The sequence below is a fragment of the Peromyscus eremicus genome, chromosome 22 (genome assembly GCF_949786415.1).
Source record: "Peromyscus eremicus chromosome 22, PerEre_H2_v1, whole genome shotgun sequence".
NCBI classification, from domain to species: Eukaryota; Metazoa; Chordata; class Mammalia; order Rodentia; family Cricetidae; genus Peromyscus; species Peromyscus eremicus.
Window position 1 is genome coordinate 5,136,358 of NC_081437.1, and position 27,274 is coordinate 5,163,631.

General features: G+C 41.6%; 1 long non-coding RNA gene across 1 annotated transcript; it reads right to left on the reverse strand.

Annotated features, from left to right (window-relative positions):
• LOC131897647 (uncharacterized) lies at positions 1-27,029 on the reverse strand. Its single transcript, XR_009375755.1, has 4 exons — positions 26,903-27,029; positions 16,380-16,577; positions 12,074-12,245; positions 1-211 (listed from the first exon to the last, which is right to left on the reverse strand). It is a non-coding gene; the product is annotated as an uncharacterized LOC131897647 (long non-coding RNA).
• Between the last annotated feature and the right edge of the window lie 245 nt (positions 27,030-27,274).

Sequence of the window (27,274 nt, forward strand, 5' to 3'; positions counted from 1 at the left end):
TAGGGCTCAATTCAACCGCAACGCTCTCTCTGGAGGTCTCGGTTTCCCCAGTTAAGAAGTAGTCCTTTGCTCCCTCAGACAACTTCATTTGCATCTCTTGTGTAGTGCTTCCCCGCGTCCACACTGCAGTCTTTCTAAGAACTCCACTTGGTGGTCCTTCCACCGCCAACACCATTGACTTAGCTTGCTATCGAAGAGATTTGCTCAAGTGCTATAATGAAAAAACAGCGTTAAGCTTAGCTTTTCCCAGTGCCATCCCTGTTTACATTCGCTCCAATCCATTTTTACCCAATATGCATTAGTATCGCATGGCTATAGTGTTCCAAAGCAACCACAGTTTGGTGAACACTGAACCACAACACATTATCTTCCATACTAACAGGCAGATGGCTACTTCAGCTCCCACACCTAAGGCTCGAGTATCATTCAGAAGAGGTACTGGAAAGACCGTAAGAGCCATCGGAAAGAGGAGTTTACTGTGAGATTATGTCACTATACCCATAACATCTCACCAACATGACTGCCTAAACATGAGCTGAACAAGGACAGCACCAATAGACACACTATATGGAAGGGAATGGACAGCCTAGCAGGCCCCAACCCTACATAAAGAACTTCAGGAAACTAAGGAATGCCGAATGTGGGAGAAACAGTCTTCCTTAGGGAAGAGCACACTAATTGGCTATCCAATACCAAATTTCCATCCCTGAAAACATATGTATGAGTATCATTATATAGAATGAGCAGGATTTTCTTATTTACTTATAAGTGTATGTATGTGTGTGTGTGTGTGTGTGTGTGTGTGTGTGCGCGCGCGCGCGCGCACACACACGCGTGCGCACGTGCATATATAACAACAGTTAATGAAAAAAGAGGTCATGAATTTGAAAGAGAGTAAGGAAGGAATATGGAGGGATTTGGAGGGAAGAAAAAAAGGATCACATGGTGTGATTATATATCTACAAAATAAAAGAAATAATGTATTTTTAAGAGCAGAGACTTGGTTGTACATGTAGGGACACAAGACTGGATTTTGTTTATTTTCAGAGAGTTACCTATTGATTTACATGTAGGAACTGGAAGAATATTAGTTGAAGAAGGAGCCTCTGCTTTTGAGTTAAGGAGCTAGAAATGGCCATAGATGAAACCAGAGCTCTGGGTGCCTTTCAATAAAGTTGGCATTAAGAACACTCAGTGCTATGGAGGTGGGTAACATCTCAAACTTAGACAATGAGCCATCAGAGGGCATTTTGCCAATTCTTGCTCAACATGTTTCTGAAGTGGGAGAACAGAAAATCAAAACCTGAGGCATTATCAAGATGCCTTATCACTGCCCACAAATCTCCCCTGAACTGGATCGTCCTAGCCTAAAGTGCTCCTGGTATTATTCCTCTTTGGTTTGGACTTCATACCTGTGCCTTGGAATTGTAGCATCTCTTATTCTCTATATAACCATGCCATCCGGTTGTCCTTCATCACAGATTACGTAGAGGGCTACAAGAAAGAATGAGTGCTGTTCATAGAGCAGGTCCTGGAAGGACAGGGGGGACCGTAAGGTCACCATTTCCTAGATGTCACGTGTGGGTGTGTAAAATATATGGAGCTGTGTGTAAGAAGATTTTCTCCTCTTGAAGGGCATTCTTGCAGCTGTTAGCAGACATGAAAATCTCAAAAAGTTAGAATACATTAATTCTTAATAACAAAAGTGTTCCCCTTTTTACCTTGACCTAGAGCTGCATTGAGTAGAGCCCAGTGGAGGTCTGAAAGCCGTGGACACAATGAACTCACATTCTGTTCAGTCTAACAATATGACGGAGCAATGAATCTTCATTACCAGCTACAAACTGCCTACTGTGCTTCCTGGAAAAAAATAATGGAATCTGTTACGTCCCAAAGCAAGCTACTGAGGCATGGTCCTCCCCAGCCTACCACCTGGAACTGTGTAGTTCCTACCTGGTGTCCAAACACAGCTTTCCCACATGGCTTAGAGATGACAGGACTGCTGAGTGGGTTGTGCATGCAGGCAGAGAGGAACTGAGACAAGCCAACCAGTAAAGAAAGCACAAGATGGAATGAACAGACAGAAAGAAAAAAACGGAACAGCTACTAAATAATTCAGGACAATTGCCTGAAAGAGACAGACATTGAGTGGAATGAAGGTAATAAATAGATCAGGGTATGTAACAAAAGGGGGAAAAAAAGTGAAAAGAAAAAGGAGATAAAAGATCTCACCCATGGGAGAAAAGAAGGAAGGCATTGCTAGTTCTGGCAGGAATATTAATAACAGGGTATTGAATAGAGAAGAAACAGCATATAATTTCCCAGCAAGCTCTGAAGAAGGCCTCATCAATGTCCCCTTGTTTTTTGTGCAGATTTGTAATGTCTTCGCAAAGCTCACTTCTTGGGAGCAGTTCAAGGTTGCTTAGCAAAAATAAGTCCTGTGCGTATGGGGCAAAGATGGACTTCCAGAGGCAAGGGACCTCTACCAGGGCACAGAGAGAGTTCGAGTTTCTAGACTTGGAACACACACATTCTGAACTCAACCATCTGGCCTAACACTAGAGTCTGTCCCAGCTGACCATTTCAACCCAACCAGAGTTGAGGAAGCACAGCTTACCCTGTTTGTGGAGGTTGCTTTGTGTGTGAAAGGAATCCACTAGGGCTGTTCTTAGAGTGCCTGAGTAATGGCTGCAATGGGTAGGAGACAGTTGGAATGCAAATCTAGTTGGGCAAGAAGGAACATATGTGGGAGAACCAGGCAAGATGCTTCCTCGGGCAAAGGGCTTGCTGTCAAGCTTAATATCCTGAGTTCAGTCTCCAGGACCAACATGGTAGATGGCAAGAGCAAGTTCTATCAAGCTGTCCTCTGAACTCCACATGCACTCTGTGGTACCTCCCCACACACACCAAAAAGAAAATACATACAAAGATGATCAGATAAATATACATGAAAAATAAATAAATACACTGGTGAGGTGGCTCAGTAGATTTGAAGTGTTTGCAATGCAAATCTGACCACGTGGGTTCCATCCTGATTCCTCCGCAGTGGAAGGAGAAATCGTGTTGGTGAAAGTTGTCCTTTGACCTCTATCTACATACACATACCCCAAACCCCCGCCCCTAACACACACACACACACACACACACACACACACACACACACACACACACACGGGGGGGGGGGCAGGAATGGGGGAGCATAAAAACAGACATATATGAAAAAATAGTAATAAAAAGTTTAAAAGTAGGGGCTGAAGAGATGGCTGAGCCATTAAGAGCACTGACTGCTCTTCCAGAGGACCCAGGTTCAATTCCCAGCACCCACCTAGCAGATAACAACTGTCAGTAACTCCAAGATCTGATACCTTTACACAGACATGCATGCAGGCAAAACACCAATGCAAATAAAATAAAAACAAATTATTTTTTAAAGTTTAAAAGTAAATAAATGATAACAATTAAAAGTAAATAATAATTTCTTAAAAAGAGAGAGCATAAATAGGAAAAATGTGCCAAGTATTCTTAAAGTGGGAAGTTAACGAAATTATTAATTATGCTGGAGATAGTTGTTTAATATCTGCTACATGTCAGTTTGGGTCCCTTCAAAGTTAGTGAAGAAGAAAAAAAAAGAATTATAGAATTCTTATTTTAGCAAACACATGAATTGATATTGGGGTGAAAACACAGCCATTTTTCCAGAACGTTATTCTATAGCAATACTTCTTAACCTTTTTCAATTAGACATTTTCTTCATTATCGTGTTTCTCTGTGAAGTGTCTCTTTGCTTTCTTGTGGTCATTTTTCACCTGTCAAGAATCAATATTCATACTCATGGGGGGGACATTTAACCCCCATGAAATATCAACTATGTTCTCATAGTTCATTGAAGAAGATGTTCCCCGCAAACTGCTGGATTCAATAAATATTCACTGAGCACAAATGTGTCAGATGTTGAAATATACCTTGGTGCCACTAAGCACATAGCTGAGATTCCCTCTCCCCAACTTGCACTCTGGGATACAGAGATGATAAGCACGCAGGTTCACCCTGACAGCGTAAATGGCAGAACACAATGACTTCAGAATGTCTCATTCCGTAGAGAGTGGGTGTTAGGGCAGATGGAGGTTGAAGGGAGAAAACTAAGAGAAGGCAGCCAACCCTGTTTATGGGCTGAGGGAAGTCAGCCCACAAGAAGGGCAGTGGTCCTCACAGCCTGGACTCCACACAGACTCTCAGTGCTTAGCTGTCATCTTAGGAACTCAGTCTGTGGCCTCATCCAGACCTAATGCGTCAGAAACCCTTCAGGTAGAGAACAGCAGCGTTTGACTGAAGCCTTGCTGCACTTCTGAGAAATGCTGAATCAAACAGTTTGACCTCTCGGAGACGGGTTCACCTATTTAGGAAGTAATGCTGATGGTCTTTCTCTGGATTAACCATGACTTTAGCATTTATAACTCCCCAGAGAACCTTGCAAAGTTCCAGAGGTAACACAATGTGGAATTAACAAGAACCCATTGAAGACATGGTTGTGGAGAGGGTTAACAAAACTCATTGCTAATTCTATCAACTCTCCACCTACCCAACACAGGCTGAATAAACTGGAGATCGAACAAACACACTATATTCATGACATGTGTTCTATGATATTCTATAATCATTCTCTCTCTCCCCTCTCTTACCCTCCCTCTTCCCTTCTTTCTCTCCCCTCTCCCTTACACACACACACACACACACACACACACACACACACACATATACACACACACCATGTCAAGTTTCTGGGGTGATTTCAAGGTCTTATATAGGCTAAAGTTTTTAAGTCTTGGTTTCCTAATTCCCTAGTCATGGTGACATTCAAATTTACTCTTCAGAAACATCTATCTAGATCTGCCTAGATATGAAGCTACTGAAATGGTAGAATTTTAAAAGTCTAAGAGGTCCTTGATCCCATGGAAACAGGAGCCCCAGCGGACATGAGCACAGAGCAGAGCTCTAGGTTACACAGGGTTCAGAAACCAGGAAGAGGGAGAGCTGGCGAAGAGCACTGAGATAAAAGGGAAGTGGTGGGCACGGTGTCACTGGAGACCGAAGGGTCTAGAGACAAATCAGTGCCATTTGTATCAGTTCTACGGAGAAGCTGAGTCCCCGAGAGAAAGAAAATGACCAAGAATTTAATCTTGGGAACTACAAATTTAAAGCCAGCATGAACTGCTATTCACCAGGCACCATGCAGCCATGCTGTCTTCCACAGAGCAGCTGTGATCACCAGAGCAAGACTCTTACAAGATCAGGACTGTTGACACTCCCTCAAAGAGGCCGATGGCCAGGGTCATCAGCTTTCATCTGAGATCCCAGCTTCTCTCTCTCTCTCTCTCTCTCTCTCTCTCTCTCTCTCTCTCTCTCTCTCTCTCTCTCTCCTTCTCTCTCTCTCTCTCTCTCTCTCTCCCTCCCTCTCTCTCTCTCTCTCTGCTCTCCCAGCTGAGAGAATTCTGTCCCAGCTGTATGTTGTCTCCAGAGATGCTACTTGAAGGGCAAATGAGGGGGAACTCCAACTAAGCAGTTTTCAGCTGGGTTGGGACTTTTTGGTGACACGACTCTTTGGGCATCATTCACACTCCTTTGAGTAACCCCTCACCTGTGTTCCTCTAAGGAAGTCCAATAAACTGCTTGATTCACTGTGCTATACTTAGCTGGAATTGTTTTCTTTGGTCTATCATCGCTGCAGGATCCGGGTAAATACTGGCTCACGTGTCTCAAAGAAACATTACCACGTGGTACCCACCTGGAATGGTGTCAGCATTCCCATAAAGTTCAAGGGAAACTGTCCAAAGAAAGTGATGCTGGCTGTGGGCAGAATGGACAGGATGTGTGCAAGACGCAGGGACTGTAGACACAAAGCATCGAATCAAGGAGGAGCAGATTCTGGAAGATGATACTGATACCCTTAGCCAACACCCTGAAAAAGTTTGGAGAGAACTCAGATAGTCCAAGGGGCAGGAGGAACAAATGCACGCACTAATTGGGTAGCAACAGGCAAATGGCAGAACCAAATCGTTCAAAAGGGACCAGCAGCGGGAGCTCATATTTCCTGAACATAGGCCGGCTGTTTTTTCACCGAATTTGAAAGACTGAAGGTTGGATTAGGATACATATTTCAGGAATGTATAGGAAGGAAGAGGAAAGATTCAGGACTGCTGAGAAAGTCAGTGGATAAAACTGGCCTACAGAGGATGCTCGCTACAAAGTAGAAGTTGGTGAAATACTTGTGATCTCCTAACACAACCCAACCTATGTTCGGACTTCAGCGGGACCAGAGAAATCAGTTAAAGCACTCTGCCTATGTAGAGAAGATCTCTTCTAAATGACAATTAGGCCTTCAAGGGCAATGTTGCTTTGGCTCAGCTAACACGTTCTCTTTTCTCAGTGTCCTCATAGGTGAATGGAGAGGTAATTTACCTAGTAAGGAAAAGAAAGGCATCTATTTTCCCACATTTTTTTCTGACCTGCCTAAAAGACTGTAATAGTAAGCTGACCAAATCAGGGACAGAGATTGTGTCTGATGAAGATATGTATACATGTCTCTCTCTCTCTCTCTCTCTCTGTATATACATATATATATATATACACACACACACACACACACACACACACACACACACACACACACACACACGCAGTGGAGCTGTGGGCCCAACAGAAGGAAGCCTGAAATAGCAATAACCAGAAAAGAGGTGCTGCAGAGAGCACTTCTTTAGCCTCATGCATTATGCCTTTGTTTTAAAAGAGGCAGAAATCTAAGGAAGGAACTGGAACAGTTTGCTCTGGGCTGGTGACAAATCCTGTGACTGGCTCATGGCAACAGAAGCCGCTTTCTCACACACTGTCAGCTTGCTCTTCCCTTCGCTGATGCGTCAAGACAATCCAAACTCCTTAAAAATTGATGTGAGTTCAACAGGAATCAGGAACCCACCATGTGGCAGATACAGTCAAGTAAATTTGAATGATTTGGTTTCTGCAGTTAAAAAAACTCACAGTCCAGAAAGGGACATATCCATACACACGCGTACAAATTAAAATAAACAGCACAGATGAATAAAATTCATGACCCAGCTTTAAGACGCTCATCGTTTGTGTGTGCATTTGAGTTTGTAGGAAATGTTATGTGTGTAACTGAAGTCAGTAGCTTAAGATAGAAAAGTAAGAAATAGAGTTGATAGCAGAGAGTTAAGGGGATTTAAGAGGTTGGCGCATTTTCTAGCATCGTGTGCATTGTGAGGTCATCATAGGACAAGATCCAGGGCAGAGGGAATATCTGCACCCGGTGCTGTCTCAGGCTACAGAGAGTGTGTCCTGCAGCACAGGAGTGAGGACACTGGCATACCCTGGCCATCGTTTCTGTCAAATGGAGGCTTTCCTCACCACTGGTCCACTTACATGTGAGTGTTCCAGACACGAGCATCACAAACTAAGCTTTCCATTGCCGGTTTATCCACTTTTAAGATGGTCTTGGGCAGGATTCTAGAGAGTGTGGTATCAACTAAGGCTTGAGAGACACCATTGAGGTTAAAAAATAAATAAATAACAATGCAGTTTTTCTTTTAAGGAGAAATGTATTGTATTTATTTATTTTAAAGTTTTATTAAATGTTTATACAATAATTTGATAATATTCTTTCCCTTTCCCCCAACTCCACCCAGATCTTTCCTACCTCCCCACCCCACCCCACCCCCAAATTCATGTTCTTTCTCTCAATAAATAAATAAATAAATAAAGCCAACAAAATAAAGAAGAAAATCAGTAAGACAAAACAAAAACAAAAAAATATAAAGCAAAAATGCACACACACACACACACACACACACACACACACACACATACACACACGTACGTACACACACGCACAAACACACACAAACATGGAGTCTGTGACAGCATGGTAAAGACCTGCACAGGTTGAAACCAGACAAGATCTTGCTGAGAAGGGGAAGTGGACAAAAAGCCCTACCCCAGTTAGGAGGCTGTTTGCAGTTGGTATCTGCTGGGAGGGGTGAGGGCTGGTGTTCTCCAGTGAGTGTCGCTGAGTGTATGGGTTACCCTCCAGGACAGGCCCCACACCAAGGAGTAGTTGTGCAATTACAAGCAATGCAAATGACTATGCAAGGTATCAAGCTTCACACACACATAAACAATGATGACTCTTCTCTGCTTTGTACTTCTTTCAAGCTGGTTCGAGGAGATCAGAAACAACACAGTGTTGGTGTCAGTAAGGGTTTTCCAGGGAAACAGGCTGATATGGAAGCTGCGTATATTTAAGAACTGACTCACACAATCATGGAAGTGACAAATCCCAGAGTATTTGCAAACTTCGAAATAAGTGGCATGATTTGGCTCCAGTCCAAAAGACATCAGTGACTGCAGCTCCCTTCCCTGCTTAAAGCATGAGAGCACAATGGTGAGCTGCTGAGCAGCGCTTTAAAAAAAAGTCCTACAGTTCGAAGGCCTGAGACAGGAGTGGTGGATGTCCAAGGGTGGGAGAAATCAGTGTTCTCTATGGAGAAAAATGAGACATTCACCTTTCTCTACATTTTAATTTTGCAGTGATCAATAGATTGGAGGATATCTACTGCCCGAATAGGTTGGCGACCCCCCCTTTCTTTATCAATTGATTCAGATGCTAGTCTATTTCAATATATCTTATATACACACCCAAAAATAGTGTTTGACTAACTCTGCCTGAGTATTTCTTAACACAGTCAAGTTAATGCATAAAAATTATCATGGTAATCTTACTTTTTTATTATCATTTGATCAGCCTGTGCATATTGGGTAAACCTACAGAGCTAAAGCCACAGCAGCAGCTCTTATTAAACAGTAAGTCTTCCTTAGTTCAATAAGCATGAACTACAGGCTTTCTTTATGCCAGGAATAAGTTTTGGTTTGGTAAATACAAAAACAGAGAAGATGTGTCATGAACCTTCTAAGCCAGTGGTTCTCCACCTTCCTAATGCTGCGACCCTTTAATACAGTTCTTTATGGTGGTGGTGACCCCCAACCATAAAATTATTTCACTGCTACTTCATAACTTTGATTTTGCTACTGTTATGAATCAATGTAAATATCTGGTATGCAGGATATCTGGTATGTAACCCCAGGGGTCATGACCCACAGGTTGAGAACAGCTGCTCTAATCAAAGCAGGACAAAGCCTTTAAGTTCACAGCCACACACAGAGTAGGATCATGGAGGCAAGCTGGCCCCAGATTGTAGCCTAGGTTAACAGTCATTTTTTTCCTAACTCTTAAGGGAATGGGCTTCACTTGCAGGGCATTTGGAGCCTGAAGTTTCATAATTAAGGAGCACAAACTCAAGTTCATTGTTAAAAGCTCAAGAAAATCACAGAGCAGAGCTAAAGCCTCCTGACATCAATGCATTTCTGTACCTGCCTTTCTATGGTGTTCCTTTCCCTGGGAAATCTGGAAGCTAGTCTTCTGAGTGTAAGTGACGGAGCAAATCTTCCTTCCACCCCGTCTCCCATCTAGCATGTTCTGTGCCTTTTGAATTTATGACTGAATTTCCATTAGTTCCCCACAGTCTTCCCTAGATTAAAGCTGCATCAAAAATTGGATTTTTTTTCTGCTTTTGCCCCTGAAGAGTGTAATAAAAAAAATAACTCAATAAATCTGGCAAATTAGCAATAAGATCTCCAACTTCAGGGCATATGTACAACTGTGCTGTTGGGTAAGAAAAGAAAAACTATTGACAGCTGGGCCAATCTGATTGCACATTACTAGTCACAAGTACAAGGATGAGAGGCAATCTGCTTGTCTAGGTGGAACCAAATTCACCACCGAGGAAAAGCTGTCTCAGAAATAGAGAGAATTTCACTGTATTGTTTCCTTTGTAACTACTATCATCTTTTGTGAAATATTCCGAAGGGTCGTTTCATAACTTTTTTTCACTCTAAGGTTGGAACCTTTGATAGATTTGAATTTGAGACCATTTCTTCCTGAGTCTCATTGGCTGTAGTGTGGGGCTAGAATTGAGGAAATCACCCTCTCCTGATTTATGGTCCCTTGGTTGTAATAAAAGGAATACTAATTCCATGCTCCTGAACAGCTCTTTAGAGGGGGAAAGGTAGGATCTTACTCATGGAATGGCTTATGTACACCAGACTGCCAAAATCCACTTTTAAGAACTAGAGTGACTGAGGGAAGCATTTTGTTTGGGGCCGTAACATCATCAACCCTGTCTTCAGCAACCATATTCCCTAAAGTATTCTCTTTCTTGACAGTGGCTTATAAATCTTTTTACAATTGTCTTTACAGAGTTAAACATCAACCAAAAATGGAACAAGTAAAGGGCTTTTATCCCTGGATCCTTCCTATCTTTTGATCCAGCCTTAGACCGAGGGGGAAGGAGTGTGAGAACTCTGTTGACTCGGTTTGCAATTTCATGCCTGCACTCGGCATTCATTCTGAACTGGACTGCATGCTCCTAGCTGCTGGGCTGCACATCCGTTGGCAACTGGCATCATACCTGCTCTGCAGGACTCAAGTGTCTTCTATAAAAGGAAGAAGACTTGCAAACGCTGTTTCTGCCTATGGGCGTGTCCATTTACATTTCCCTCAAGCCCACATTTTTATTGACACTATCCCAGCCCAGCACTTCCTCCAAGCATTTCCTGCGCCCACTCTCTCGCTGTTCCTAGCTCCCATCACCCTTTGAGTATTTAACAGCTCCTAATCTAACTCATGACATGAACACTATTATTGTCACCATTATTATTTGACTTCTAACATTTCCCATGAGTTTGGTTGATTTTTCCTAAACTTAGACTGTATTACTCTTGAGGCAGAAACATCTTCATCTGTGATTTTTGGAATTGTTCAAAACTTGGAGAATGCAATATTTTTACAAGTTATTTAATAAGTATGAAGAGAAGAGGGGAAGAAGAAAGCGGGGAGGAATGGAGGGACTACTCCAACTATCACCTGCTGATCAACCTTTGCTCCATTAGGAAGTCTCACCAAAGGCTAAAGCACTAATGAGAATTGGGATTTTCATGGGGAGATAAAGAAAGAAGAAAGTTGAGGTTAGACTGCTTTGTTTTGCAGATTATCAAGGTGTGTTCAATGGCTTTGTATAATGACAGGCGTTTTACATTATTTATGATGTGGCGGGGTGGGGCAGGGGGATGAAATAGGAACATCGAGCACAGGAACAAAGCAGCAGCTCTTAGGTGACCAGTCCTTCCAGTTATTCATTTTCTTTTTTTTATTCACTGTGTTTTCAGGATCACAATTTTCTTCCCTCTCCCAGCCCAGTTCTATTAAGTCTCAGGCAAGTAAGTTCATTACGAGTAATCTGTAGAGAAGAGTGGACCAGACAAGCTGACACCAGCTCATGTAAGTACACTATTTATACACACACACACACACACACACACACACACACACAAACACACACATACACACACACACATACACACACACATATATATATAAAAAATGGAAACTTATGAGTGATTTTCAGAAATGTAAGAAGTTAAAGATTAGTGTTTATGGCCTCACAAAACACATATGCTTTCTTTATTTATTAACCTTTAGGAAAATTTCGCCTAACTCCTTCACACTAGACTTGCAGGTACCACAAGCTTAGAAAGAGTCACTTACATGGTTGTAAAGACTTAGTAATTCTGGGTAACAGCAAATGACAAGATGTAGAATTCTCCTTATAGCCAGGTGTCTAACATTGAACCAACCATTTTTTTGGCTTATTTTTACAGAGAGAAAAAGAAACTCTCCAAAGATGTAAGTTCTTTCTACTCCCTGGGTTTGCCGTTGGGGTAAGAAGTATGTATTCTGGGCAAGCATGCTGTCCACAGCCCATCTGATGACACACGTATAAGTCAACCTAGTTGTTTTTCTTAGGAACAGCAATGGTTTTTCCTTTTTGATGAGGGACTTTATGCTGGGTCTCACTTTTAAAGTGACGAGAGACCTAGAGATGTACATAAAATGAGAACTGGTCCTTTGCATATGGTGAATAGCAAAGAGTTTGGTAAGGAACTTTACCTTAGTCTCCAAGGGGTCTGAAGTCTGAACACGATGCACAGTCTTTTGAAAGTACATGTGTTTGTGGCAGTTGAAGAACTAGTCTGTATTCTGGAAGTAACTCAGGAAAAAGCAGTGTCCTCTCTGGAGGATACGGTAGAGACAATGGCAATTTCAGCAGGCAAGCAGTGATCTGAAAAACAACAGTAGCCTAAAGATTGTGTCACAGAAGTAACAGGTGGAACTAAAGGAATTCAGACTTGGAAACAAGAAGGACTAGGCAGAGGCTCAAAGGGCATCCAGAAGCCAAAGCTGGGCTGTCATTCCCTGAATCTGAACAGCACCGCAGCAATGCACAGCCTCAGATGTTGGAAGCTTATACCTCAAGTGGTGATGCCAGGATGAGATGACTGCATCATGAGGGTACTAATCCCCAAAATAAATTAAACCGTTGATGAACAGATGAATTCATAGCTCAATGTTCCTTAGGAGTTGGAGCCTAGATGTGGAAAGAAGTCACTGGGGGCCTGCCTTTGAAGAATGTACCTTTTCCAAGGTACCTCACTGATTCTCTCATCGTTTCTTGGTGTCCATGCAGTGAGAAACTCGCATGCTCCAACACGATGCTATTTACTTTTCCTCAAGAACACAGCAATGTAGCTGCCCCCAATCATACTGTAATTCCTGAAACCTTAAGGCAAAATAAGCCTTCCCATCTTTGAAGTAATGTCTCTCAGTTGTTTTGTTAGTCAGCAATGAAAAGTTGACTCAGGCAGAAAGGGGGCATAAGGGGTGGGTCACTGTTGTGACTATATGTCCTCATGCTTAAGAAGCCTTTGAAATTGCTTTGTAGAAAAAGCTTGGAAAGATGTGAACTCAAAGTCCGGGGAAGCCCTAGGCTGTTTAAGTAGATGTGGTTTGGATAGGTATGTGGCCCCCACAGACTCATGAGTTTGAATGCTTGGCCTATAGGGAATGGCACTATTGGGGGGATGGCCTTGTTGGAGGAAGTATGTCACTGTGGGGGCAGGCTTTGAGGTCTCATATGCTCAAGCTATGCCCAGTGTTGCACACAGTCTCCTTCTGCTGCCTGTGGATCAAGATGTAGAACTCTCAGCTCCTTCTCCAGCACCCTGTCTGTATGCTGCCATGCTTCCTGCCATGACAATAGTTGACTAAACCTCTGAAACCATAAGCCAGGCCCCAATTAAATGTTTTCCTTTATAAGAGTTGCCATAGTAATGTTGTCTCCTCACAGCAATAGAAATCCTAAGACAGTACAGTTTAATGGATGATCTCAGTGTAAGTTCCAAAAAACAGAATGCTGATAAGCATGTGGACAGTAAACACTGTGTCTCCTGCAAGTTCTGTTGGAAACAGAAATTCTGTGGAGAACTGGACTCAGAGGCATGTGTTCATTCATCACTCTGATAAATATTCAAGACATGGCTTAAGGGAGGAAGCATTTATTTTGGCTCACAGTTTCGGAGGCTTCTGGTTAATGCCACATTTCTGATGTTCTGGTTGCTTCCCCATTTTTGACCATCTAGGCACTCAGAGGCCACTGCAGCTGGTGGCACAATTTGGAACCATCCATACATTACCAGAAATCTGGAGGACCTACTGAGGGAAGATGCAAGTAGTAAGTAAAGCTAGTTGAAGATAATGTGAAAAGGAGTTGCATCTGCAAGGTCAAGGCTGCCCAAGCCTTTGGAGCTCATGTTTATGTATACCTTGGATACTAAACAGGTCACTAAAGGATTTAGTGTTCTTGCTGACTTATGGTCTCACTATGGCCTGTTCCTCCCTTTTATACTTCCCAATAAAACCTCATGGCTGTTTGCCTTTGGTCTCAGATGAGACCTCATTTGGATTTGAACTTTAGAGCAATGCTAGAACTGCTGAGTTCTGAGGACTCTTGGAGCTAGACTAAATGCACTTTACACTGCAGGACAGACACAAACTTCTCAGGCCCAGTCGCTTGTGATTCAAATGTGAAGTGTCCCCTAAAGACTTATAAAGATTTGGGCTCCAGTTAATTATCCTATTTAAAAAGTGATTGGATTATGAGGGTGCTATTTTACTAACAAATTAAGCCATTGATCTCATAACTGAATGGGCTACTCAGAGGTGGAGCCTGGTTGGAAGAAGTAGGTAACTGGGGAGATGCCTTTGAAAAGCATCTCTTGTCCTGAGCACTTTTCTCTTTCTCTCTAATACACAGTTAACATGAAATGAGAAGTCCCCCCTCCATGTGCTCCCACTTACTTAGTCAAAAAGCAATGGAGCCAACTGACTTGGGGCTGAAACAGCTGAAATCGGAACCAAGGATGAGCTTTCCATTCTTTACATTGACTTTTTTCTCTTATTTTGTCACAGCAATAAAAGGTTATCAAATACATAAAACAGGGAAAGGGAATGAAGCCCGTTAGTAGGAGGTCAGAATGGTCCATGGCTTCAGTAGACTTTCAGATGCTGAGTCAAGACCTGGACTTCCTGAACTTAACTGGAGTCAGAGGTGCACAGGATGACTTAGAAATGATGCAACTGTACCTACGTTCATAGACTTCTACTGTTCAGGCCTGGGACGTGTTGAGTTATGCCTGACTTAGAAATGATGCAACTGTACCTACGTTTGTAGACTTCTACTGTTCAGGCCTGGGACGTGTTGAGTTATGCCTGTAACTACCATGTGCACCGGTTCCTTCTCTCTTTGGTGAAACAAGGAACTTGACACGAACAGTGTAAGGGAGGAAAGAGTCATCCTGGCTCTTGCTCCTGGAAGACTTCAGTTTGTCACGGCAGGGAAGCCACGGCAGCATGAACAACCAAAGCCATGGCAAGGGGAGTATGCAGCAGGTAGAGGGCAGACTGGGCTAGGACCGCCAAGATCAACCCCCATAACTCACCTTTGCCAGCTAGACTCCACCTTTTGTTTTGTTTTGTTTTGTTTTTGTTTTTCAAGACAGGGTTTCTCCATGTAGCTTTGCACCTTTCCTGGAACTCACTCTGTAGCCCAGGCAAGCCTCAGACTCACAGAGATTCAGCTGCCTCTGCCTCCCAAGTGCTGGGATTAAAGGCGTGCGCCACTGCCCGGCTAGACTCCACCTTTTAAAAGCTCCATAGCTTCCAAAGACATCTACCATCTGGAGACCAAGTGTTGAAACTCATGAGCCTATGAGGGACATTTCAAAGTCAATCCTAACCCAAGCAAAAACACTAATAGGAGAATAGCAATATAACACATATCCACCGAGAATTGAAAGAAAACTATAGGAAAGGTGGAAAGAGAGATATTCCATAGCATCACATAGAGATGAGTTATTATCAGTATTTTGCTCAGATCTTCACACTGAGACATGGTATATATTAATGTGGTTTGTCACACATTATAATTATGCTTAAGTTATTCAGCTAATTAGATATAATTCACTCCGAGGCACAGAACCTGTTAAGGACCTCTTTTTGTTAACTCCTAATGCTTACATTAAGCTGACAAACTCTTAAGGTGTCTAGAAAATTAACACAAAAATATTTATTAGCCAAGGAATAACCCTCCTATTTACATATGATATATTCCTAAAAGCCTCTTTGATAATGTGTGATGGTTTCCTTTTTCCTTGCCTACCACATATAGGAATGAGGCACCACACTTACAAATCAAGTACCAAGTGGATATAGAAATTTGATTGGTAACAGGTTGACAAAATGCCCACATTAAACATTTCTCCTTGACCATTGTAGAATACTTTCCATTATTATATTTTTTTTTACAGTGACATTAACTTCTGGAAGTAGGGCAAAATTGAACTATCACCTAATTTGGAGAACTGGACCAATAAAGGGAAAGATGCCCTAAAGGCATCCTTAGGAAAGAAACTTAAAATAAAATAACGAAAATTGCACATGTCCAGAAAGTTAACTCAGGCCCATTTTTCTCTGACCAACTGTAATATGATGTAGGGTTTGGAGTCAAAATTAAGGTTTGAGTCTATTGTTTAATATCATTTATGACTTTGAACAAGCAATTTTGCCTCTCTAAGCCTCAGCTTCTCTAAATTTAAAATAAGAAACTCATGATAAACAGTACATGGATTTATTCTGATTATTAAGTGCAACTGTATGCTTGAAAAGCACTTTATAAAACATGTTTACTAGTCATAACTATCACTACCTTTAAGGAGTTTCATTTGAGATTAAAAATGAATACAAAACAAACCATTTTGCACTTATACTGTGGAGGAGAGTAGGAAAATATTTTGTAGGAAGGAAGGAATGGCAGGTGGAAGATCAAAGTCTAAAACAATGCCCCTTCCCAAGCCCTTACCTGTGAACACAGACTTCCTGAGCGGAGAGTGATGAAGGAAGTCTTCCAGTCCTATCAGATACAGCAGTCATGGTACTATTAGATGTTGCTCAATACTTCAGGGCTTACCCTCCAATACGCCTGCAGTATTCATGCGGACTGTCAAGGGTCAGAAACACTGGATCGGTGAAGAATTAAGCTCTTGGGAAATCTATTCAACTAAATAGAAGTTTGAAAAGAGGGAGAGAAAAAAAATCTCATATAAAAAGTCTTTATAGGCAATAGAGGGCATGAGCTGTGGAGGTGAGCTATTTTATTTTGCTGTACACTGTCTGTAAAGCAATCTCTTCTCTTAGAAAATGATGTTTCTATTGGACTCAAAGCTATTTGTCATTCTAGGCTCCAAACAAAATATTTTTCATAAAAACATCAGGAATGCCATGCTGGACCAAACCAATGGTTCCTCTAGTGCCATGCTTTGCCTTTGAAAGTGGTACCAAGGGAGAGTTCATCAGAGGACACTAAGGCTCTATTTTAGGGGCTTTAAAACATTTCTGACAATGGCCCAGTTAGACATAGAGCTTGCATTGCGATATCATACTCACCCCCACAACTGGGCATCCTTGTATATATAAACTTTCCTTACACCTGTATTGAATTTCTTTTATTTGAAGCTACTGACCCGGACCCACTAAACTGATTTCATAAGCCACTAATAGGATCACAACCCACAGGTTGAAAAATTTCTCTCTATTTGCTGTCAGCCTCGAAGGCTAAGGACAAATATCTAGCACTCCTATTTTTCTTTAAGTCAGGGAGACATATCACCAGTGAATTTGCCCAAAGTCATCTCTTGGTGACACAAATTCTTCAAGCATATTTGGAACCCTTTGTAATCACTCTTTATCCACAGAGGACTTGTTCTAGGAATCACCTTCTCTCTAAGGATACTCAAATCTGTGGGTTTTCACACCCATCTATAAAATGGTGTGGCATCTGAATTTAAACTATGTGGGTTTTCACATCCCTTCTACAAAATGGTGTAACATCTAAATTTAAACTAAGTTCTGGTTGCTTTACCTGTAGGTTACTGGCAACATCCAATATACTGAATGTATATTGTCCATGTTTAGCACACACACCTTTTTCCTAATATATTTGATCTGCTTGACTCTGCAGGTGTGAATACAGAAGACTATAGTCACAATGTGAAGTGGAATTTGACCCTCACTTGAGACTATGTAACTTTACAGGCAATAAAAATACGATTAAAATATCTAGGTGAAGGACAGTAGACTTGGGCTCCTTTCTCTTCTGCAGAGATCCTATCTCTATGGCACAGAGACTACATAGAAACCTTGCTGGATTGTGTCTTTTCATACTGAGCACTTCCAGAGGGCTAAACAACTTTTATAAGATCTTTGGGCACTGACCTGTCAAATACATACTAATTCCGTCACGGGTTTTGGTTTTCAAAGATGGTTATAATGTTATCATTGGTTTCTTAAATGTGTTGCTTTTATGTGCCCTTTCCACATTGTAGCTGGAAGATTTTCTGTGTCCCAGCTTGCTGGTGGTCGGGACAAATCTCTTCTACTCAAGTCCCCGAAGTAGACACACAGAGGCTTATATTAATTATAACTACATGGCCATGGCTCAAGCTTTTAGCTAGCTAGCTCTATATCTTAAATTAGCCCCTAACTATTAATCTATGTATCGCCACATGCTCCATGGCTTTTCCTGCATCCCATTACATGTTGCTCCTTGGGTGGCTCACTGGTGTCTCTTCCCACCCCTCCAACCTTCTTCCTGTCTCTCCCTTTGGATTTCCTACCTGCCTCTAAGCTGCCTTGCCATAGGCCAAACGACTTTATTTATCAACCAATCAGAGAAACACATATTTGCAGCATTCAGAAAGACATTCCCCAACACCACATCTTATTTTGGTATATGTAAATCTGGATACACTCTCTTTCTGCTTTGACCGACAGTGTATGTGGAAATACTGGTGACAGTTACAGAGTCAGACCTTTAGTCACCATGGTAAGCCAGCCACCAGCCAAACAGAACATCTATTCAAGCGCTGTTCTAGGCCAAGTACAAGCCATGTAAGGAGGCCCTGGAGAGTTGAGATGTCAAAAAGAAGAGGAGGGGAGAAGTAGGAAGACAAAAACCTCCTCTAAATAAAGCAAAGATCTTGGAGTAAATATGACAACCCCAACTATAAAAACAAACACTCCAGTCAAACCTTTCCTGAATTCCCAATTCAGAAATTTAAACAAAACAATAAAATTTTAGTATAAGCTTCTAGGTTTTAAGATGGGCTGTTATACAGAAATAAAAACAAATAATTGTGTGGGTTGTATAAATCTGAAGTTCTTTGAACTCACAAAGAGATTGAAGTCATGACTGACTTGGGGGTTTAGTTTATTTTACAGGAGCAAAATGAACGTGAATTTTGTGACTGTATCAGTCAAATTATAAATTGCACATTCAGAGGATGGTTATGTAATGCATCATGGTTCCTGTTTATTAATATTTGTGTCTTCTTAGTACCTGCTGTTTCCACATGTATGTTTTTCTGTACTGCTCAGTCCTTACTAGGTTTCAAGTATTCTGCTTGGCATGGGGGAAAAGAGTGTTTAACATGCCCATCTTTGAATGGAATGAGCTAATTTACTAGGGAAGAGAAGCAAAAGGATCATTTTTTTTACACCAAGATTAGGAGAAAATTTCCAGACCACGTCACGGAGGCGGATTGTAAGGTAGATTGTCGAGGATGAGATGTCAAGAAGAAGACTTGCCAGGAAGATCCAATACAGAGAGTGAAAAGAATGGTACCCGAGAGAGGAGGCAGTGTATCCAAAAGTAAGAAGAGACAAGGTGTGGTAGGCTGGGTGGGTTACCAGGGATGGTTTAACTGGAGTGCAACAAAAGGTATAGCATGACTGTGGCTTTGTTTAAAAGGCCTTTGGATACCATGCTAAGCAACGTGGACTTGGACTAGAAAGCACTATGAGTCCCTTTGAGAAGAGATGTGTCCTTAGCATGTGTTTAGAAAGAAATGCAGCAGACGGAAGCACCGGATGAGCATGAACGAGCCCACGAGTCCATGTCCCCAGCCCCTGAAACCCTGGGCTAATCCAGCACAGGCGGGTGCACAGCAGCAATGGGAACTTCCCTGCATTGTTTTGCTCGTCAGGACAGACGTGGGACAGGCACTTCCTGCTGTAGCCAGTGACCTATTAGTGTCATATAACAAGAGGCCAAGATATGGTTTAATAAAAAAAAAACAAAAGAGAAAACAGTTAGCTAAAATTGCAGAAACTGAAAGTTTACACTGGAGATGATGATGATGATGATGATGATGATGATGGTGATGATGATGGTGATGATGATGATGATGGTGATGATGATGATGATGATGATGATGATGATGGTGATGGATGATGGATGATGATGGATGATGATGATGATGATGGATGATGAATGATGATGATGGATGATGGATGATGATGATGATGGATGATGGATGATGATGATGATGGTGTGTGTGTGTGTGTGTGTGTGTGTGTGTGTGTGTGTGTGTGTTATACATTGAACACTAGCATCATGTCAAAAACTCTCATTTCCATCATATCTCACAAAACCAAAACCATAAACCTCTAAGAAAAATATAGTTATGTGATGGATGCTTAGGGTTTTTTTTCCCTCCTATAACAGGGAACCTATACTTCTCTAACATTAAATGGCATGTTTCAGTGAAAAAAAGTGGTTAAGATTTTGGTTTGGTGTAGTTTATCTTACTATTACTTCAGTGGGAGAGCCAAGCAGAGAAAAATCAACCACATGAGATTACCCATGGCTAAAGGCTTTAACACGAGTGGACATCACAACCCAGGGAGTCTTGCTGCCAGAAACAAAGAGGCAGGAAGGAATGTTAACATCATCACATGCAAGCCCCACAGGAGGGACACAGGGAGAATAAAGTTCCGCTCAGTGGCATAAAATGCTTTAGTATGATGACCCAATCCCCAGGCTACTTAAAATTCTGAACTCATGCTCCTGGAGTTCTGATGTTCTGCTCATCAAAATCACCATCCCAATTTTAACTGCACTTCCCTGGAGGCAGAAAACATCAACTCACTGTATTTATAGCTGGTGCATAATTACTATATGCAATATTTATCTGGCTAGTCATCTGTTTTCATGTCTTCTCTCTAACTGGTAAGATTGTCAATAGGCAGGTCTCTTAGCACCTTGTACAGGGATACATCATTCACTATATATTTATCTACTTAATCCACTTGGCTTGTTCTTGGGCTTCTTAAAAGAATGGCCTATATTTACCAGCATTCTTGAGAAGGTTTCCTTTGCTCCATATTGTGGCTTAGAGACCAATTAGACTTTTACTTCTATCTAATTATTCTGATCACTGATGTAGGAGATCCCAAGTTATATTTTCATTATTCTGTTACTTAATGTAGATCCTTAATTCACATACCTACAGTGAAACTTTAGGCTGCTTGATTTAATGAGCAAAATATTTTACTGTCACTCCATCAAATTATATGTAAAGGTGCCACCTTTATAACTACTGGGAAATACTGATCAACGGTGTGCATATGGGATACAGAAAAGGCACAGGAGATTTCTCTATAGATGCTACCTCTCGTCTCCCTGAACAAATGAGCAAAGACCTTATGAGCAGAGTGCTAGGTTGCTCATCATAATTGCCTCTTCTTAGCTCCCAACTCCACCAGCTCTTGGATATTGATAGGTAAAATCCAAGCTAAGCCACAGAGCAGGTATTGAGCCTAAAAGCCTTGTGAACACAAGTCATTGCTGAAGCTATCATGGTCAACGCATTATCGTGTCAAAAAATGTAAATTTTCTCACAATTTCTTTGTTTTCCAAATCATTTGACTTTGGGACAACTAGACATCTCAGCCTGACACCGATCCAGCTCAGATTTGTAGCAGCGAGTGGGGCTGAACTCTTAAAGAGCTCTTGGCCCCCACCTCTGCTTTAGCTGGAAGTTTCTCTCCCAACAGAAAAGACCGATGCGATGTCCAAAACAGGCTTTATTTTGACATTCAATCTTTAATTCATTATAAACTTGGATAGAGGTGACATTTTTATTACTTCCTCCTGCCCCCATCCTCTGTCCAACAGAAGCAGGAAAAATAACAGATCGTTAATTTTTCCTTTACCTTTTAAGATTTACTGTGAATTGGTGAATTGTTTCCCTCCATGAGCATAGTCTTGATTTTCTGCCTTTCTTTGTGTCTATTGTCTCTGCTTCTATCTTTCCTAACACCCTTCTGGATTTTCCTTTTAAATGTCTTACATGCCTCAGTCCTCCTACTTTCGGTCTGAGTTCTGGGGTGTCATCTAATCATCACGGGTACTGAAGAGCAGGGGTTGTTAAGAGAGTAGAGTATACGGAGATCTGAGTCCAGAAACCCTCATCCTTTGAGCCAGCCTCTGTCCCTGGTGGTCCAGTGCCCCAGCAATCGCTGCTCTGCCTCCTTTATTGTGAATACTACAGGGATGACTCCCCTGAAGTGCCAGAGATGGTCCGTGTGGGTTCCACATTCTTTCTCAGAGAAGCTGTCTGTTGTAACTCCCAGCAGTGCCACTTCTGTGTGCTCTATCCACCCCCTCACTGTCAACAAAAATGATGGAACCTCTCCCTCTTTCTTCCCTGCTGTTCGCGATCATTTTAGGATCCACCATTTCCTTCGTTACCCATGGAAGAGTAAATGCTAACAGCAGTGTGGGGGCCGGAGCCCAGCTAATAATCCGTGGTTTCCCTGGGGAACTGCCCCTTTTTTCTAAAGTTGGCTGCACTTCCATCATAATATCAGAAGATAAGGATCAATACATTTTTACCCCCCTTCTACCACTCACGTCCAGAAAGAAAGAAAAAAAGCCCGGTGTTCTTTTACTATCTTATTGTAAAGCCTGAAATGCTGGGTGGTGAGTAGACTGATGGAGGCAGGCACTCCAGGGCCCTTTGGCTATTTATAGCCCATGTCAGGGCTTTATTTATTACTATTGCCTCTTCTCAGACCCACTTAAATAATCTGTAGATTGTCAGTGGTGTCCATGGAAAGAAATTGGCCAAACGGACAATGCACTTTAAAAAAAAAAAAAAAGAATGGGGGGGGTGTACATAAAGAATGAGAAAGACCTTGTCAGAAAATAAAACCAGGTTCCTTTCTGAAATCACACAGACGCCACTGTCACTTCAACTTTCAAAAGATAGACACCAAAGCCCATTTCTCATACATTATCTCTTCTCCGGAGAACCGGGCTAATGCAGCCCCAGAGGAAGCAGGGCAGAACCCATTGGAAATCCCACAAAATCTGGATTGGGCCGTGGACGTGTCTTCTTCCATCCTTTCTGCTCATTCTCTTCTTCTATTTTCTTGTCTTTATTCTGTTTCCATATTAATTGCTCTCCTCAGAAAGCAAACTCCAGGTAACCGGCTTATATCAAGGGCAGAAATAACGTGAGCGGCCATCCCGGATGTTGAGGAGGGCTTCCCTCCCGTAAAAGGAGACTCGACTGTTTGAACTTGAACTTCTATTTGGAAACCTTGGATTAAATTGAATTCGTTATTTGCAGCTTTGGGTGGAGGGAAGAAAATTCATTTTCTTACTCTTCACGGATATTTTGTTTGAGCGCCATCGTCTTCTATGTGAGCAAACTGAGTGGGTGGTAGGAGAGTGGTGGGTTAGAGAAATAACAAATACATAAAAGATATCTTACCGCCATGCTATAAAAATATACATAATTATCATAGTAATAGCTGGAGTTGATCCACCATATTTTCCTGTGCTGGACACTAGGCACTTAGCAGGATAAACTCATTTAATACCCACAAAAACCTGTGCCTCTTTGCCGGTCCACTTAAACAAGCTGTAAAATTTCAATGGTTTCTATGGAAACAAATTGGCAAAATGGACAGTGCACTTAAAAAAAATAGTGAGACTACAGGAGACCACGAAGACTTCATCAAAAATAAAATTCATCTCATTCTAGAATCACATATAAACCAGCCAGTTATGACGCCAAAGCCGGAGTCCAGGTGCAGTAGCCCCTACCCCCTCAGTTCATATAGGCCGTCTTCCTGAAGGCCCAGAAGGCTGCTTGAGGAGCAGGGCTGACCTACATTATAGACTCACAAGGTCTGGAATGTTTGTCATGGATGTTCCCTGTTTTATAACATGTGTCTTCTCATTTTTAGTCCAATGAACGGTTGTTACCCACAATTTAGAGGAAAGGAAACAAGGACAAAGAGAGGTTGAGAAGCATTCCCAAAGTGGCACAGCTTGTTCATGCATAGACTTCGAATGCGCCAAGAACTGGACACCACTCTACCATGGTAACTTCTTCTCTAAGAAGTCATGTATCACCTCGCACCACAGAAGCACTTATCACGTGCACGTGAGAGCCCAGTGAAGAGAAAAATCATCCTGCCTTGCGCATAGCGTAAATGATGGAGTAAGTTTGCCCAGAAGGACAGGGCATTTCGCAGAAAAGAGAGGGATGTGCATGTTAATTACCATCACATCAGGCGAACCACAGGGATGTGGGTGAATGTCCCCATGCACATGTTTGGAGGCAGACACACTGACAAACAGTAAAGCTGAGAAGTTCAGCAGTCAGTAACTTGAAAAAGAACTTTCATTTTCCCTCCCACAGCTGGCTGGACCAGATGTGTCTCAGCTCCTGTCTTCCCTGTTTGAGAACATCTTCCTCCATCTGAATTCTGGACTCAAAGGGTATTCCAGTATCCCTGCTTTTCAACACAGACATGTCAAAATTGTTAAGTTATTAAACCTTCTTCCCAATGCTCTGTGTTGTCCTTATACAAAAAAATTAAATGTTCCCCCTTATGCAACTAGCCCTTTGAACAGAAGAACAATGTGCTCAATATTACCTATATTCTCCTCTACTCAAGGACCTCATCCCTGAAAGCAGTTCAGCTTTCTTGTACACCATCATTTCCTTTTTATTCAGTTATTGGCATCAACTAGAAAAGGGCCCAATTTTCTTCCTTATTTGTCTTTTGAATTCTCTATTTTTAAAATTTGCATCTGAGAGAGTTTTAATGTGGAAAATTGAAGTCTGATGAAACTATTGGGATTTGTATGAGATCATGTAAGATGTGAAGGTCGGAGGAGCGTGAACTGCTAGCATTCAGCTGTCATTTCTGTACTCTGAAACCATGGGTGACTCTAGCGTCTTGGTTCGTGTGCTGTATCACATCTGCCATCTCAAAGCGATGGGTAAACTCTGCCGTCAGGCAAAGCCCTTCAGCCTGCAACCCCCATGCCTTCTGTCCTTCCAAATCTGGAACAAGAGTTTTCCTTTCAAAGGCCCAATACTGAAACTCTAAAGACAAAGAAACATATCAAATTTTGTTTCCAGGCTTCCTGCTCCTCCTAACAGAGGCCTGGAGAAAGAGAACATTGGGGGTGTATGCGGGATTCCAGTAGGAAATTTAGAAAACTGAATTCCACAGAGATTGTATCGGTCTAATCCAACCTACTCTTAGTTTTGTCTTATCTTCTTTAGAGTCTGCTGGTCCCAATCCTTCCTCACTTCTACCACCTGAGCCAGTTCAAGCAGGTGCAACATCACTTTTCTTTCAATTACTATAATCTTCACCTTACTGATCTACTCAATGCCACTGACTTTCCTCATCTTGCTTGACTAATCCTCTTTCTTCCCACTGTTTTTCTGAATGACTTGAGATATGGTCTTGATCTCGTTGTGTTCTCCCTCTAGCCTCCTCAAATGAATGGATGATTTCTCCATTCTCCATTCAGAGCGGTTTCTTCCATGTCCTCCAGCTCAGCAGTGGAGACTACATAGCTACTCAGTCAACAAACCAAGATGCTATCCTCCATCAGTTAGAAAGACTGGGGCTTGGTCTGCACATACTTTCCATCACTCGCTTGGATTTCCCTGGTATTACTCTGTCCCATATTGCTACCACCTACCACCTAGACTGTAACAAGTGCCTACTGTCTCTCTCTCTCTCTCTCTGTTTTTAATCTTGTGTGTTCAGTCTTTTTTTTCTATATGGCAAATGGAAACATCAGTTAGTCTTATTTTCTAAACCTGTCTTTAGTATTGAAATAAATTAACACACATGTCAAAAGTTGAACAAAGCATGCACCTTCAGCCCAGTGAATTAATACAATATCAGTATCCAGAGAATCAGCTGGTCATTCAAGGTCTACATTATTACCAACACAGAGATCTTCAGGGTACCCTTCTCAGGCCCAGCCGTCACCCTCTTTCATACACGTACTCAGTTCTTGACTTATGCAATAAAACAGTGACTGGTTTTTATTAATATGCTTTAGTACTGAACTATGTATATCCCAGTTAAATAAAAATAAGCAATATGAAATTTCCTTAATTCTCATTTCATCTATTCACTATTGCATTTATGACTATCATGAAAATTGGTGTCTGTAATGGGAGGCAATCTATTTCCAGTGCTATATAGCTGGCAATAGTAGTCCATTGTGGACTTATGTGACCATTTTTCCATTTCACTGTTGATGGAAGTTTTCAGGGTCTCTAGTTTTGTATCATTGTAATTAATACTGCTCTGGGCATTTGTATGATGTCTCTAGCAAACAGTAAAAACACTTTTCTTGGGTAAAAAATGGTCAAAAGAATTCTCATTATGTTATTTTTATCCTCAATGCTGATATAAAAAAAAATCTTCCAAACTGCTTTCTAAAGTAAGATTTCTAAATTGCAATGAGGATAAACACTATAATATGTGCTTCTTTATCACTATAACTACATATGATTATTTATCATCACTCATTAGTTTAATGAACATCATGATCCTTCAACTCTAAACCTTTCCGCACACATCTTATGAGAACAAGAATGTTCAAATATATTGCGTTTTCTTCCTAGTCAAATTCCAGGACTTTAGCATAAATAAAATACAATTAACTAATACAGCATGGCATAATCCTTTACATGTTTGCATCATCTAATGAGTCTTCTTAGAAGTAAATCTAATGCACTCTGTCTGGGACGGTATCTGGATTTCTTTTTCTTTTTTTTTTCTCGTTGCAGTGGTAGAGACTCAACACAGGGCCTTCTCAATGCTGGGAAAAGGCTCTCTCACTTACCTAAGCCACCATCTATGCCCACAATTTCCATGTGATACAAGATCTCCTGTAGCTCAGGCTGGCCTCAAACCCACTATGTAGACAAGACTAGTCTTGAACTCATAGAGATCTGCCTGCCTCTATCTCCAGAGTGCTGGGATTAAAGGTGTGGACCACTGCCATCCCACATCTATTATTTTAAAGATAGTATCTGCATTTCACTGTAGTTTGTCTAGGTGTTGATTTGGTTTTATTCATTTTTTAATGTTTTTCCAAGGTGAGCTTAGGAATTGGAATACAGATCACCTCTGTGCCATTGTAGGGCTTGAAAATTCCTCACTGAGAGAATTCAGAGCTAATGTGGCTCATAATAACAGTTGCTTTACCTGAAGCTGTCCTTTGCTCTTCAGTAAAATTCTTCAGGCAGTTTATAGAAAAGTCACCAGACACATGCCACCAGCCTTCCTGTCAGAGGGCCTTCTCATCTCCCACACGGATTTTTCAATCAATAAACACCTCCTGGACAAAAGCAGAGCCAAACCATGAGCTCCCCAGGATGCTGTTGGAAAGGTCTTCACCAACTTGTGGCTCCAATACTCTCCAGCAGGTTAAATAAAACCCTCAGTGGATATTTGGGACTCAGAGGAACAGCTAGATAATCTGAACCATTTCATCAAGTACATTCTGAAGCTGGAATATTACTAAACTTTTAAAACTGTCTGTGATAGGACTTATGTCCAAGGATCAATCAATAACTA